Below are 13,045 nucleotides of genomic sequence, written 5' to 3' on the forward strand. Positions count from 1 at the left end.
GCATTTTGATTATCTATCTCATTAGTCTTATTGACAGTAGTTTTGATTGTTTTACCCCTTGGACCCTGATGGGACCATTTGAATACTTTTTGTTTGTCTGAATCCATTTTGTCCCTTTGGAACTTACTTTTTTTTTTACCTCTAATAATATCTTTCTCAAACCTATCGATGAGTTCTTTTAAATGATTTTTAAAGGGATCCACCTGTGTCTTTTTATCGAAGGTATCAAGTTTGGATTCCTTTTCCCTAATCTCCTCCCTGATCTGGGACAGGAACACCCTATCTTGTTCAATGAGCATATCGATAATAACATATGAAAACTTTTTTAGGCCATTCTCCCATGTGTCTTTGAATCCCTGGTCCACCTCCCATGCCGAAAAAATTTAAACTCTTAATCCTCGAGGTATAAGACCCAATCTCTTATACTCTTCTAGGCTCTTTATGTTCCACCATGTTTTAGTCAGTCTTTTATGCAAATTTGTCAAGTCAGATGTCAGGTTTTGAAAACCGCTATCTATGTCAACAGTAGCAGTATCAGTACCACTGGCCGAGCCAAAAATCATCAAAGGTCATTGTCGCAAGGCATCCCTGGGAACGGGACTTGCCGGGAGCATCGTGAGGATCGGGAACACTGCGCTGGGACGCCGGAAGGTGAGAAAAACATGTTTTTTTATTATTTTTAACTTTATATCTTTTTACTACTGATGCTGCATAGGCAGCCTCAATAGTAAAAAGTTGGCCACACTCGTCAAACACTATGTTTGATGAGTGTGACCAACCTGTCAATCAGTTTTCCAAGTGATGCTACAGATCGCTTAGAAAAGGGTTCCCCAACTCCAGTCCTCAAGGCCCACCAACAGGTCATGTTTTCAGGATTTCCCTTGTATTGTACAGGTGATGCAATTATCACCTGGGCAATACTAAGGAAATCATGAAAGCATGACCTGTTGTTGGGCCTTGAGGACTGGAGTTGGGGAACCCTGGCTTAGAAGACGCTAGCATTTTGCAAGCTAATTACACTTGCAAATCGCTACTGTTTTCATGGGACATAGGCGGGAATTTAAAATGCTGTTTTCTCACATATTTCCCGTGGAATGGAATTCTGGAATTCCCGTGGAAATTTCCGTGGGAATTCCACACGTGTATACATAGCCATACACGGTACAGCTCGTTTCCATGGAGCTTGGCCACCAGACCCTGGCCAAGAGTTGCATTCGAGCAGATGAGTTAACTCTTAACATACAAACCATCTCTGTCCAAACCATTGATATCTGCACATCAGTTGTATGCTCATCTTCCTCTTAGCTTCTGAAGAGATGTTAAAAATATTGCAAAATTACCAGCAACCAGACCAATGTGTGGGCATTGCAAAAACGTCTTCACAAAGCAGTCTAAAGGGTGAGGTAATTCCAAAGACTGTTAGTGCATTTTAGAGTGAGCCTAGCTTCTGTCAGCCGTGATCATATCATTAGCACTATGCGATGTGGCCACAGCAACCCTGGTTCAACTCTGAGTCATGGCACATTTTATAAAATAAAATAATCTTCCTAAAATAGAAACATAAATTAATCAGAAATAACACTTAGTAAAATTACTAAATTTTGTTTTCTACAATAGTTCACATGATGAACATACGGTACGGGTGCTCTGGTGCACATCTGCAGATGCAAAAAGATAGAGTGAGTGACACACATAGCGTGCCATGCCATTTCTTTCCACTTATGCACAGCACTATACATAATAATATAAGATACTATGAAATAATGGACACCTTCAAGGGCCGCTATCAGGGCATTACTGCCCTTATTGCTGTATGAGGCCCGGAGAGCAGCATTACCAAGTTGGGACTAGGCCCCCCTCTTATGCCTCTGCTCACCAAACCCCATAGTGCAATGAAGTACTGTGCACCCCTTGGCGCTGGGAGTTTTTCTCGGAGCTCTACAGCCATCTAACCTGGACAGATTTGCAGCTCCTGCTTCCTCCACCCTCTGGACTTCTGGTCAGGTGACGGCACATATGCGATGATGTCATCACGTACATGCCGTCCTGTACAAGGACATCAGAAGCAGAGTTGAGCATCCATGAAATCATTATAAAATGAGCATCCATGAAATCGTAAAATGAATGATATGGGTGAGGGGGGAGGTGGAGGGAGACTGCAAGTGATGGAGGGGGACTGCAAATGATGAAGTGGGGGACTGCAAATGATGAACTGGGGCGGAGGAGGCTGCAAATGAAGGGGGACTGTAAATGATGATGCGGGGGGAGGACTGCAAATAATTAGGTGAGGGAGGGGGACTGCACATGATGAAGTGGGGGGACTTCAAATGAGAAAACAGTCTAAAGGGTGAGGTCATTTCAAAGACAGCTGGCGCATTTTAGTTTGACCCTTTACACAATCAGCCAGGATCGTATAGTGGTCAGCACTCTGTGCTATGGCTGCAGCAACCCTGATTGTCAGCAGTTAATAATTGATTTATTATACATTTCTATGTGGTATAATCCATGTGGACTGTTAACCCTGTGATGACTATGAACTTTGACAATGTGTCATCTGATCTGTTGGCGCTCGTTTTTTTAAATCCTAGCGTCCTGTCTTAACTATATATACGTGTGATGCATGTACATACTGTGTGGTATTTCCTGACGAAGGGGACATGAATAAATGCGTTGAATTAACCACTGTGAATCTTTGACATCTATCTTCTGGAATACTTCCTTGTGGCAGCGCGGAATATAACTATAAATTCCCCTGAATGCATGATTTCTTCTGATCGTTGAGGACCTGTGGATCTGCAGCAGCCGCCAGCCATTATGCTTTTTCTCATCCTAACCAGGTGATCAAATTTCTTTTTGTAATCTCTCCTTGTAACGTGGATAAAACCCTATTGCGGTTCTGTGTCTCCTTTTCTTTGCAATAGAAACGTGAGTAAAGCTTGGGAACTGCATTCAGCTGTGTCTCTGCCTTCTTCTTGCGTCAAACCTTCAGCAATGCTACATCCCTTGCCTGTACACAACACCATCTACCACAACTGCCCTGGGACTACAGCTCTGAGTGTGGAGAGCTATTACACCTCTGTTCCATCACAACATCTGTCCCAGACAATCTGAACTGCAGCGCTGATCCCCTCTGATCAGATGCCACAGGTGGCGTCAAGAACTTATCTACACATAAACTTTATTCAGCAACAATCCTCTTTTATTACATGGACACCCAGGGCCACTGCCACAACGAAACATCCGTTAGAAATACTGGCCCGGTACCAAGAACCCCACCAGCCCTGGGAATGATCCATCATCATAGCAGAGTAATAGGAAAAGTTTTAAATTAGCAATAATCACACCTCATGGGATACAATATTGCTAAGACCCTGTCATTTGCATACCATGGATTAAGTCTCCTGAGAGACCAACAAAAATTGCCAAAGCTGACTGTATTTCAAGTCATCATGGCGGGGTATTGGGAAAAGTTTTCAATTAGCAATAATCATGCCTCGGTTAAACCTCATGGGCTACGATATTGCCACTGTGCAAAGTTGAAGGAACTGAGGTGACCAAGGCAGAGTTGAGCGACTTTGCCTTTTTTTGGGTCGAGTCGGGTTTCATGAAACCCGACTTTCGCAAAAGCCGGGTCGAACGAAATCGGCAGATTTTTGTGAAAAGTCGAAGGCCGACTGAAACACGAAACCCAATGCAAGTCAGTGGGGAAGCAAAATCGACAGGGAGTGGAGGCCAGGAAACACACCTACAGTGCCCTTTTGAATGCCAAAAACATCAAATCTTATTACTGAAGCTTTCAACCTTAATTTACTTCATAATACAAGTTACGCACTGAAAAATGGGGGTTATTTGGCTAAATTTGTGGGGGGTAGGGCTGGCTTCAGGTTTTCATGTGCCCTGGGCCAAAGAGGGCCCCTTTAACACATACCACAACTCATGATGCTCCGATACGGCAGAGAAATAGCGGCATAGTAAACTGAAAAATACTTCACTTTTTACATCTCATGACTGATATCCATTTTAAATTCTCCAATAGCTCCAAAAACGGACAGTATCTTGCTCCATACAGTATTATGCCACCGCATAGTGCGCTATACAGAGTAATGAGGCCCATATATTTCACCATACAGAATCATTGGTCCCATATAATGTTTGAAACAGTATATGATGAGCTCCACATAATGCTACAGTATATGTTGGTCCCCATGGATGAAGCTGCAATGTCTTATGGGCCCAAATAATGCTCTATATATAATGGGCCCCATTTCTAATGCTCCAGTGTATAATGGGCCCTGTAAATGCTGCTCCAGTGTCTGATGTCCACCTTTGGAATGCTCCAGTGTATGGTGGGCCCCATATATCATTCTCCAGAGTATAGTGCTCCCCAAAAATTGCTGTCCCAACATTGAAAATAAATAAGTCTCCTCACTAGGGAATCCCTGTACTAATCTGGGCGTACAGACGTGATGTCATTGCGCTCTCTGATGAGAATATCACTGTCTGGAAACGCGGAAGACGTCATGGCGGTGGAGCAGGGAGAGGTAAGTATTTCAACTTTGCAAGTGCTGTGATCCAGAGCAAGCAGGGGGGCCACTCGTTGGCGACGGCACTGGCACAGGGCCCCTCATAGTACGGCGGTGTGTCTGTCGGCGGGTGGGCCGAACCTGCACTTTCAAGCTGCACCTTCCTTTTTGTCACCGTGTAAGGTGGTACAGTATATGGGAAGGGTAACTTGAGTTTCAGCTGGGTCACATTCAGGCTGTGTAGAGTGCGAGGGGAATGTAGTGGTCTGGGTCAATGTACTAGCAGAATAATCTAGCAGTGGCTGGGCCTCAGTGCACTTGTGGCGTCCCCAGGAGTACGGTCGCCACAGTGACATTACCTTCCTCCTAGGGAGTGTGATGTCATGCTTGGGAGCAACGAAGGATCTCTCTAGCAGTTAAACCAACACACAACACATTTCCCACTCCAGGCCAGCAGGGAGACCTCTGAACCTGACTGCTGAGTAGCTGCTGTCTGTTGTCGGGAGGAGGTAAGTTAGGGCAGTCTGTGAAGGGTAGGGGAAGTGTGTAGACGTGAGAAGGGGAGCTGGAGGATGAGCAGAGTTAAGGCTCACTCCTAGCTTGAGCGCATAGTCCGGATTCCGGTCTCCGAGTTTGTAGGGACACTGACGTTCCTTCAGCAGAAACCGGAGGAAGTAGCAGCTGTAAATGTTCTGTACCCAACTAAGGCTCAGAGGCCCCAGCAGCGACGTGTGGGAGCCAGAAGGAAAAGGCTAAGACTGCCTGCCATACGAGAAAGTTCCAAGAGAGAGTCAACAGGGGGAACTTCATTGAACTCAGCCCTGTGCTGGGCTTTTACATCTTAGCTGCACCACAACTTCTGTCCCAGAGAAGCGCCACTGCAGCACTGGTCAATCTACTCAGAAACCACAGGTGGCGTCATGAATCATTCACCTCTAAACGTAATTCACCCCTTTGCATGGACGCCCAGGGCCATGGAACAGGTCACCACCACTGTGACACATCCCAGGGAGACACCGTCCCGGTAACGATTAACCCCTCTGCCCAGCCTGGCCACCCACACTCCATGTCAGATTCATTTTGGACTGGGGAATTCACAGTTTGACTTGATAACCCATGCATGGTATGATAGAAAGAGCTACATGGACTAATGTGAAGTTTGGCCTGCTGCATCATTCACTTTGGGTGGGGGTGCAGGACACAAGGAAAGGGGTTCTTCCTGACCAGGAGCCAGCACTTGATGACTCAGTGCTTGCATTTTTTGAAACTTCAGAAGAGGAGGGCATATTTGCTGGAGTCTGTTTCGGCAATGTAAGCCCAAACCAGTTCCTCATGCTCCGGCTTTAAAAACGGTTAACCTACTCCCAGAAAAGGTAGCCTTCCAGGCGTTCCGTAGACAGACCATGACGCAGGCTCAACACCTCCTGTCTTAGCTGCTATTGTGCTTTTGCCACTACCAGCAGATGCACCACCACCATCAGCACCACCAGCTGGCCCCCCACGCACATGTCCGCGGCCTCTTCCACCAAACTTCCAAATTTAGCACAAAATAGACACAAAATAACATCACATAAAGGGTACTGTATCAGAAGCGAACAGCTCTATTCAGTCAAAGGATAATTGTCAATCTCCATATATATTCCATCAGTCACACAGAGACACTCCCAGGCTCAGTATGGATTAGACAAGAATATAAAAAGTAGACAAAGTGTACAGTATCATCAGATAGCAGGTATATATAGCATAGTTTAAACATTAACAATGTATGTCTATATATCATGAGTAGTGTTGAGTCACCCCGCTAGTGTTTTGGTTTGTCGAGCAGGAGGCAAGTTCGTCGAATGTTCGTCGAACCACACTGAAAACAATGGCAGGCAAACACAAACACATACTAACACATAGAAAACAATTACAAAACACCTTAAAAGGTGTCCCAAAGCCGACAAAATGCTCAGAAGCCAAAAATAACATATGGAAAAGGGCAACTACATTTACAAAAGAGGTGGAGGAGTAAAAGGAGGAGGAGGAGGAGACACAGATCTAGGCTTGTCATGCCCTTATGAAGTCAAGAAAGTCTGGACTAAAAATGTAAAAACCAAACCCAAAAAAACAAAATCTGAAAACGAACACGATCATATACCGTCGTACTTCCCACCAATAAATTATGGCAACTGGCGATCGGGCGGCGTTATTCCCATGAACCTCCAAACAGCGTCCATGAAGCCAAAGTGTTTGCTTTCCGGGCGCAGTATGATTGCAAAGCTGAACCTTAAAGGAATGTCCAAAAGGGCACCACCAGGAGTGGAGCCTGCGGCTTAATTGGACTCTACCCGGGAAACCACAACCATGCCACAAGGCTCTGGCACGTGCGATCGAGCAATAACAGGGCTATCATGGCCTTCCATGTCCGGGGCTACATGCGCGCTACACTGAAAGGACCATCTTTTGTCATTTACAGGTGCAGATAACCCGCTGAACACCGTTAGTGATGGGGATCTGGGATTCCAATTCGCCGTGAACGATGATTTCCCAGTAAGTGCAGGTCAACAGCAATTCCTGATTTCGGCCTAACCGCCATTCCAGAAAAAATGCACAACATTACGTGTCCAAACCACAGGTGCTGTAGCTTGCTTAACAGCTCTGCAGCCGTTCTCAGGCACAGTATGGATTCTACAAGATTCGAGAAAGTTGATAAATGGTACAGTTTCACTGGATAACACGTATATATGTTGCATAGTTTACACATTAAAACCTATGTGTATCAATCAGGAGGCAGGCTCAGACGGTCTCAGGCCCAGTATGGATTAGACCAGATTGTACAAAGTTGAGATAGGGTACATTATCACTGGATAGCAGGTATATAGAGCATAGTTTAAACATTTAAAATCTCTGTGTTCTCTGCATGGATTACACAGTTCACCAAATTTGAAGTGCCAGTCCCAGTGATTGATTTGACAGCCCAGACTACACAGCGGAGGAGCAGGGAGAGGTAAACATTGCAAATGCTGGGGCTCTGCCCAAGCAAGGGGGGCCCACTTGTGGGCATAGGCACTGGCACTGGGCCCCTCATAGTACGGCGGTGTGTCTGACGGCAGGTGTGCACCACCACCGTCAGAGACACTTGATTGCACTATGAGGGACCCTGTGCCAGTGCCCGCGCCCACGAGTCGGCCCACCCACCTGTCCAGGGCAATGGCACTCGCACGGTTGCGTGCGCTCGGTGGTGACCACGGCCATTGGGGGGAGGAGGCTGCCCAGTTAGGGACGTTTAAAAAATGCCATATGTTGATGTGAGACATTCACCTGCTGCTAAAGGCGAAATTGTTCAAGTCCCAGGAACAGGCGGACCAAAGAAAACAATTTTTCTGGCAACCTATGTGTCATCAGGGTAAGGTGGGACAAAATCCTTGGAAACCCATGCATGGTTCATTTTAATGAAGGTTAGATCATCCACATTTTGGGTTGACAGACGGGTCCTTTTTTCTGTCAGTATTGATCCAGCAGCACTGAAGACTCTTTCCGATAGCACACTTGCAGCTGGGCATGTGAGCTCCTGTAAGGCATATTGTGCCAATTCAGGCCAGGTGTCCAGTTTAGCTGCCCAATAGTCAAATGGGAATGACCTGTGAGGGAGAACATCGATATGGGAGGAAAAATAGTTTGTAACCATACTTGACAAGTGCTGTCTCCTGTCACTTTCAATCGATGCAGTATTACCAGTCGTGTGAGCGGGACTTGAAAAATCAGTCCACAACATGGTCATGAAACCCCTGTCTCCAACGCCACTTCTGATGTGTCCACCACCAACACCGCTTCCAAGTTGCCCCCGGCTTCTCCGGCTCGTGTGAGAACCGTCACCGCTGCTGTGTGCTGGGAATGGATCCGGTTTACCAGATTAGCTTGTTTGTTAGCCAATATTAGGTCAAGGTTCTCCTGTGGCATGATGTTTTGGAATTTGCCTTTATAGCGTGGATCCAGGATGCTGGCCAACCAGTAGTCATCATCGTTCATCATTTTGGCAATGCGGGGGTCCCTTTTTAGGATCTGCAAGGCATAATCTGACATGTGGGCCAATGTTCCCGGTGTCAATGATGCACTGCGAGTGCTGGGTGGAGGAGCCCTGTCTGGCAAATCCACATCCCTCCAGTCACGCACAAACCCTGTACCAGACCTTGCAAAGCCAACATTTTCTCTTGCCCCACGAGAAGCATCCTCCTCCCCTAAATAATCCTCCCCATCACCATCCTCCTCCTCTTCCTCTTCTTCCTCCACCTCGTCCACGACAGTTCCCTGACCAGACAATGGCTGACTGTCATCAAGGCTTCCCTCCTCCTCTTCCTCCTCATCAACCTCGGCTGCAGACGCCTGCTCCTTAATGTCCGTCAAAGTTTGCATGAGCAGACGCATAAGTGGGATGCTCATGCTTATGATGGCGTCGTCTGCGCTTACCAGCCGTGTGCATTCCTCAAAACACTGAAGGACTTTACAGAGGTCTTTCAGCTTCGACCACTGCACACCTGTCAACTCCATGTCTGCCCTCAAAGTGCCTGCCCATGTATCCTCCCACAAATGCATTACGGTCTGCTTTTGTTCGCACAGCCACTCAACCATGTGCAGGGTGGAATTCCACCTTGTTGCAACGTCGATAATTAGGTGATGCTTGGGAAGGTGGAGCAATCGCTGCAGCTTCTGCATATGACTGGAGTGTACCGGCGAACGGCGGATGTGCGAGCACAGTCTTCGAACCTTAAGGAGCAGGCCTGTTAAATCTGGATAATTAGTGAGGTGGTGTGAGCCAAGTTCAAGGTGTGAGCCAAGCAATGTACACTCACTGGCCACTTTATTAGGTACACCTGTCCAACTGTGTGTTAAGACTTAATTTCTAATCAGCCAATCACATGGCGGCAACTCAGTGCATTTAGGCATGTAGACATGGTCAAGACAATCTCCTGCAGTTCAAACCGAGCATCAGTATGGGGAAGAAAGGTGATTTGAGTGCCTTTGAACGTGGCATGATTGTTGATGCCAGAAGGGCTGGTCTGAGTATTTCAGAAACTGCTGATCTACTGGGATTTTCACGCACAACCATCTCTAGGGTTTACAGAGAATGGTCCGAAAAAGAAAAAAAATCCAGTGAGCGGCAGTTCTGTGGCCGGAAATGCCTTGTTGATGCCAGAGGTCAGAGGAGAATGGGCATACTGGTTCGAGCTGATAGAAAGGCAACAGTGACTCAAATTGCCACCCGTTACAACCAAGGTAGGCAGAAGAGCATCTCTGAACGCACAGTGCGTCGAACTTTGAGGCAGATGGGCTACAGCAGCAGAAGACCACACTGGGTACCACTCCTCTCAGCTAAGAACAGGAAACTGAGGCTACAATTTGCACAAGCTCATCGAAATTGGACAGTAGAAGATTGGAAAAACGTTGCCTGGTCTGATGAGTCTCGATTTCTGCTGCGACATTCGGATGGTAGGGTCAGAATTTGGCGTAAACAACATGAAAGCATGGATCCATCCTGCCTTGTATCAACGGTTCAGGCTGGTGGTGGTGGTGTCATGGTGTGGGGAATTTTTTCTTGGCACTCTTTGGGCCCCTTGGTACCAATTGAGCATCGTTGCAATGCCACAGCCTACCTGAGTATTGTTGCTGACCATGTCCATCCCTTTATGACCACAATGTACCCAACATCTGATGGCTACTTTCAGCAGGATAATGCGCCATGTCATAAAGCTCGAATCATCTCAGATTGGTTTCTTGAACATGACAATGAGTTCACTGTACTCAAATGGCCTCCTCAGTCACCAGATCTCAATCCAATAGAGCATCTTTGGGATGTGGTGGAATGGGAGATTCGCATCAGGGATGTGCAGCCGACAAATCTGCGCCAACTGTGTGATGCCATCATGTCAATATGGTCCAAAATCTCTGAGGAATGCTTCCAGCACCTTGTTGAATCTCTGCCACGAAGAATTGAGGCAGTTCTGAAGGCAAAAGGGGGTCCAACCCGTTACTAGCATGGTGTACCTAATAAAGTGGCCAGTGAGTGTATGTGTCTGAGTTTTGAAAGGGCTATGGCTGCCACAAAATTCCGGCCGTTATCACTAACTACCTTGCCTGCCTCACGATGTAGACTGCCCAGCCATGACTCAGTTTGTCACTGAAAGTAGTCGGCCAGTACCTCTGCGGTGTGTCTGTCGCCCAAACACATCATCTGCAACACAGTCTGCTGATGCTTTCCACTAGCTGATCGATAGGGGGACACCTCGTTTGCAACACTGTCAACTGCAGATGCAGTGTTCGTGCGACTGCGCTCGGTGGACGAGCTTTTGCTTCTGGAGGAGGAGGGTCGAACGCCTACAGCCAACTGTTTCCTATACCATGGGCTAGGCAGCACTGTGCCACCACCGCTGTCCCCTGTGGACCCTGCATCCACCACATTAACCCAGTGCGCAGTGATGGACACGTAACGGCCCTGGCCATGCCTACTAGACTATGCATCAGTTGTGAGGTGCACCTTTCCACTCACTGACAGTTTGAGTGCATGGACAATGCGGTCTTTCACATTAAGGTGGAGGACTGGGATGGCTTTGCGAGAAAAGAAGTGGCGACTGGGTAGTTCATAGCGTGGTACTGCTTAGGCCATTAGTTCGCGGAAAGCTGGCTTTCAACCAACCGATAGGGCATCATCTCTAACGAGATTAGTTTGGCAATGTGGGTGTTCAAACCCAGTGTATGTGGATAAGAGGATGAGTACTTTTTTGTCCTACTCATAGTCTCTGGTAGGGTGAGCTGGATTGAGAGCTGGATATGGTGAAAGTAGCGGTGGACATGGCGGACTGAAAGAGGGTTGATGATGGTGATGGAGTTGGTGTTCTTTCTGATGGCCTAGATTCAGTCTTTCGTTGCAATAACAGTGTGATTCCCTGAATGATTTGCCCTTGCGACGACAACTCAACATTTGCTGCTGGTGGTGTGCTAACCGGTGGACTTACAGTGGGGGAAACAATGTTGCGTTGCTGACTACCTTCTTTGGGAGCAGTAGCACATGTGGTACGTGAGTATTGGTAGTCCATCCACGCTTGCAAGTGCATGGTGGTTAAATATCTTAGCATGCAACTGGTATTCAAATTTCTCAGATCTTTCCCTCGGCTAAAGGTCTTTGCGCACTTCTTACAGATTACCTTTGCCTGATCATTAGGATTTTGTTCAAAAAAGTGCCACACTACACTCTTCCTACTAGGGAAGACAGATTGAGGCCTTGCACGCTGTGCTTTTTTGACCGTCTGGCCAAGCTGTCCTGCAATTTTTTTGGTTTTTGTAACCCATTTTTGGACTGCTCCGGGCCTGCCAGATAACAACTGTTGCGATGTCGATGCCCGCTGCGGATGCTCCTCCTCCTTCTAAGCTATTGGCAGCGGCACACTCTACCACCAATGGATGCCAATCTGGGTCAACAACTGGGTCATCTATCACCTCCTCTTCAATGTCATGTGCACCTTCCTCTGTGTCACCGTGTTTGGTGGTATAGTATGCGGGAAGGGGCACCTGAGTTTCATCTGGATCAGATTCTGGCTCAGTACACAGCAAGAACAATGTAGTGCTCTGAGTGAATGTACCAGCAGAATCATCTATCAGTGGCTGTGCATCAGTGCACTCCATGTCAGATTCATCTTTGCCTGGGTAATTCACGATTTGACTTGATAACCCGGGCATGGTATGTGAAACCAGCTCCATAGAGTAATCTGTAGTGTGGCCTACCGCATCCTTCAATTTTGGTAGGGGTGAAGGACACAAGGAAAGGTGTGGTTCATGACCATGAGCCTCCAATGACGACTCAGTGCTTTTATTTTTTAAAACTTCAGAACAGGAGGCGATAGAGCTGGAGGCTGAGTCAGCAATGTAAGCCAAAACTTGTTCTTGAAGCTCCGGCTTTAGAAGTGGTTTACCTACTCCCAGAAAAGGGAGCCTTCGAGGCCTTGTGGAGTCAGACGATGACGCAGCCTCAACACCTCCAGTATTAGGTGCTATTTTGCTTTTGCCACTACCAGCAGATCCACCACCAACACCAACACCATCATTACCAGCTGCCAACCCCTGCCCACTTCCACGGACTCATCCACCACACTTCCTCATTTTTTGGAAAAATTTACCCAAATTTACACCAACTCTCTGGTACTGTAAAACAAGGTACAAGGTGTATATAGTAATGGGGAGAATTGGAATGTCTCTACACTTCAGGACACAGTGGGATTCAGTCAGGCCCTGTTTATTTAACACCGCAATATAGCAGGCAGATTCTCTATGCTGTTAGAAGGGTGTATAGAGGACTGTAGAGAATTGGAATGTCTCTACACTTCAGGACACTGTGGGATTCATTTAGGCCCTGTTTATTTAACACCGCAATGTGACCGGCAGAAATTGCCTAGTGTATGACAAACTACAAGGTGTATATAGAATTGGGCAGAACTGGAATCTCCCTAGAGTGTAGGTCTGTAAGAACGGAATAACTTCTCAACTTATCC

The 13,045-nt window shown here is 46.9% G+C and overlaps 1 non-coding gene across 1 annotated transcript; it reads right to left on the bottom strand.

Moving 5' to 3' along the window:
• Window positions 1-3,397: 3,397 nt before the first annotated feature.
• Window positions 3,398-3,538, bottom strand: LOC141063090 (U4 spliceosomal RNA). The gene has a single exon (XR_012224774.1). It is a non-coding gene; the product is annotated as a U4 spliceosomal RNA (small nuclear RNA).
• Window positions 3,539-13,045: the final 9,507 nt, after the last annotated feature.

This window comes from Dendrobates tinctorius, unplaced genomic scaffold (genome assembly GCF_039654945.1).
Source record: "Dendrobates tinctorius isolate UK_male_01 unplaced genomic scaffold, ASM3965494v1 ptg000245l, whole genome shotgun sequence".
NCBI lineage: Eukaryota > Metazoa > Chordata > Amphibia > Anura > Dendrobatidae > Dendrobates > Dendrobates tinctorius.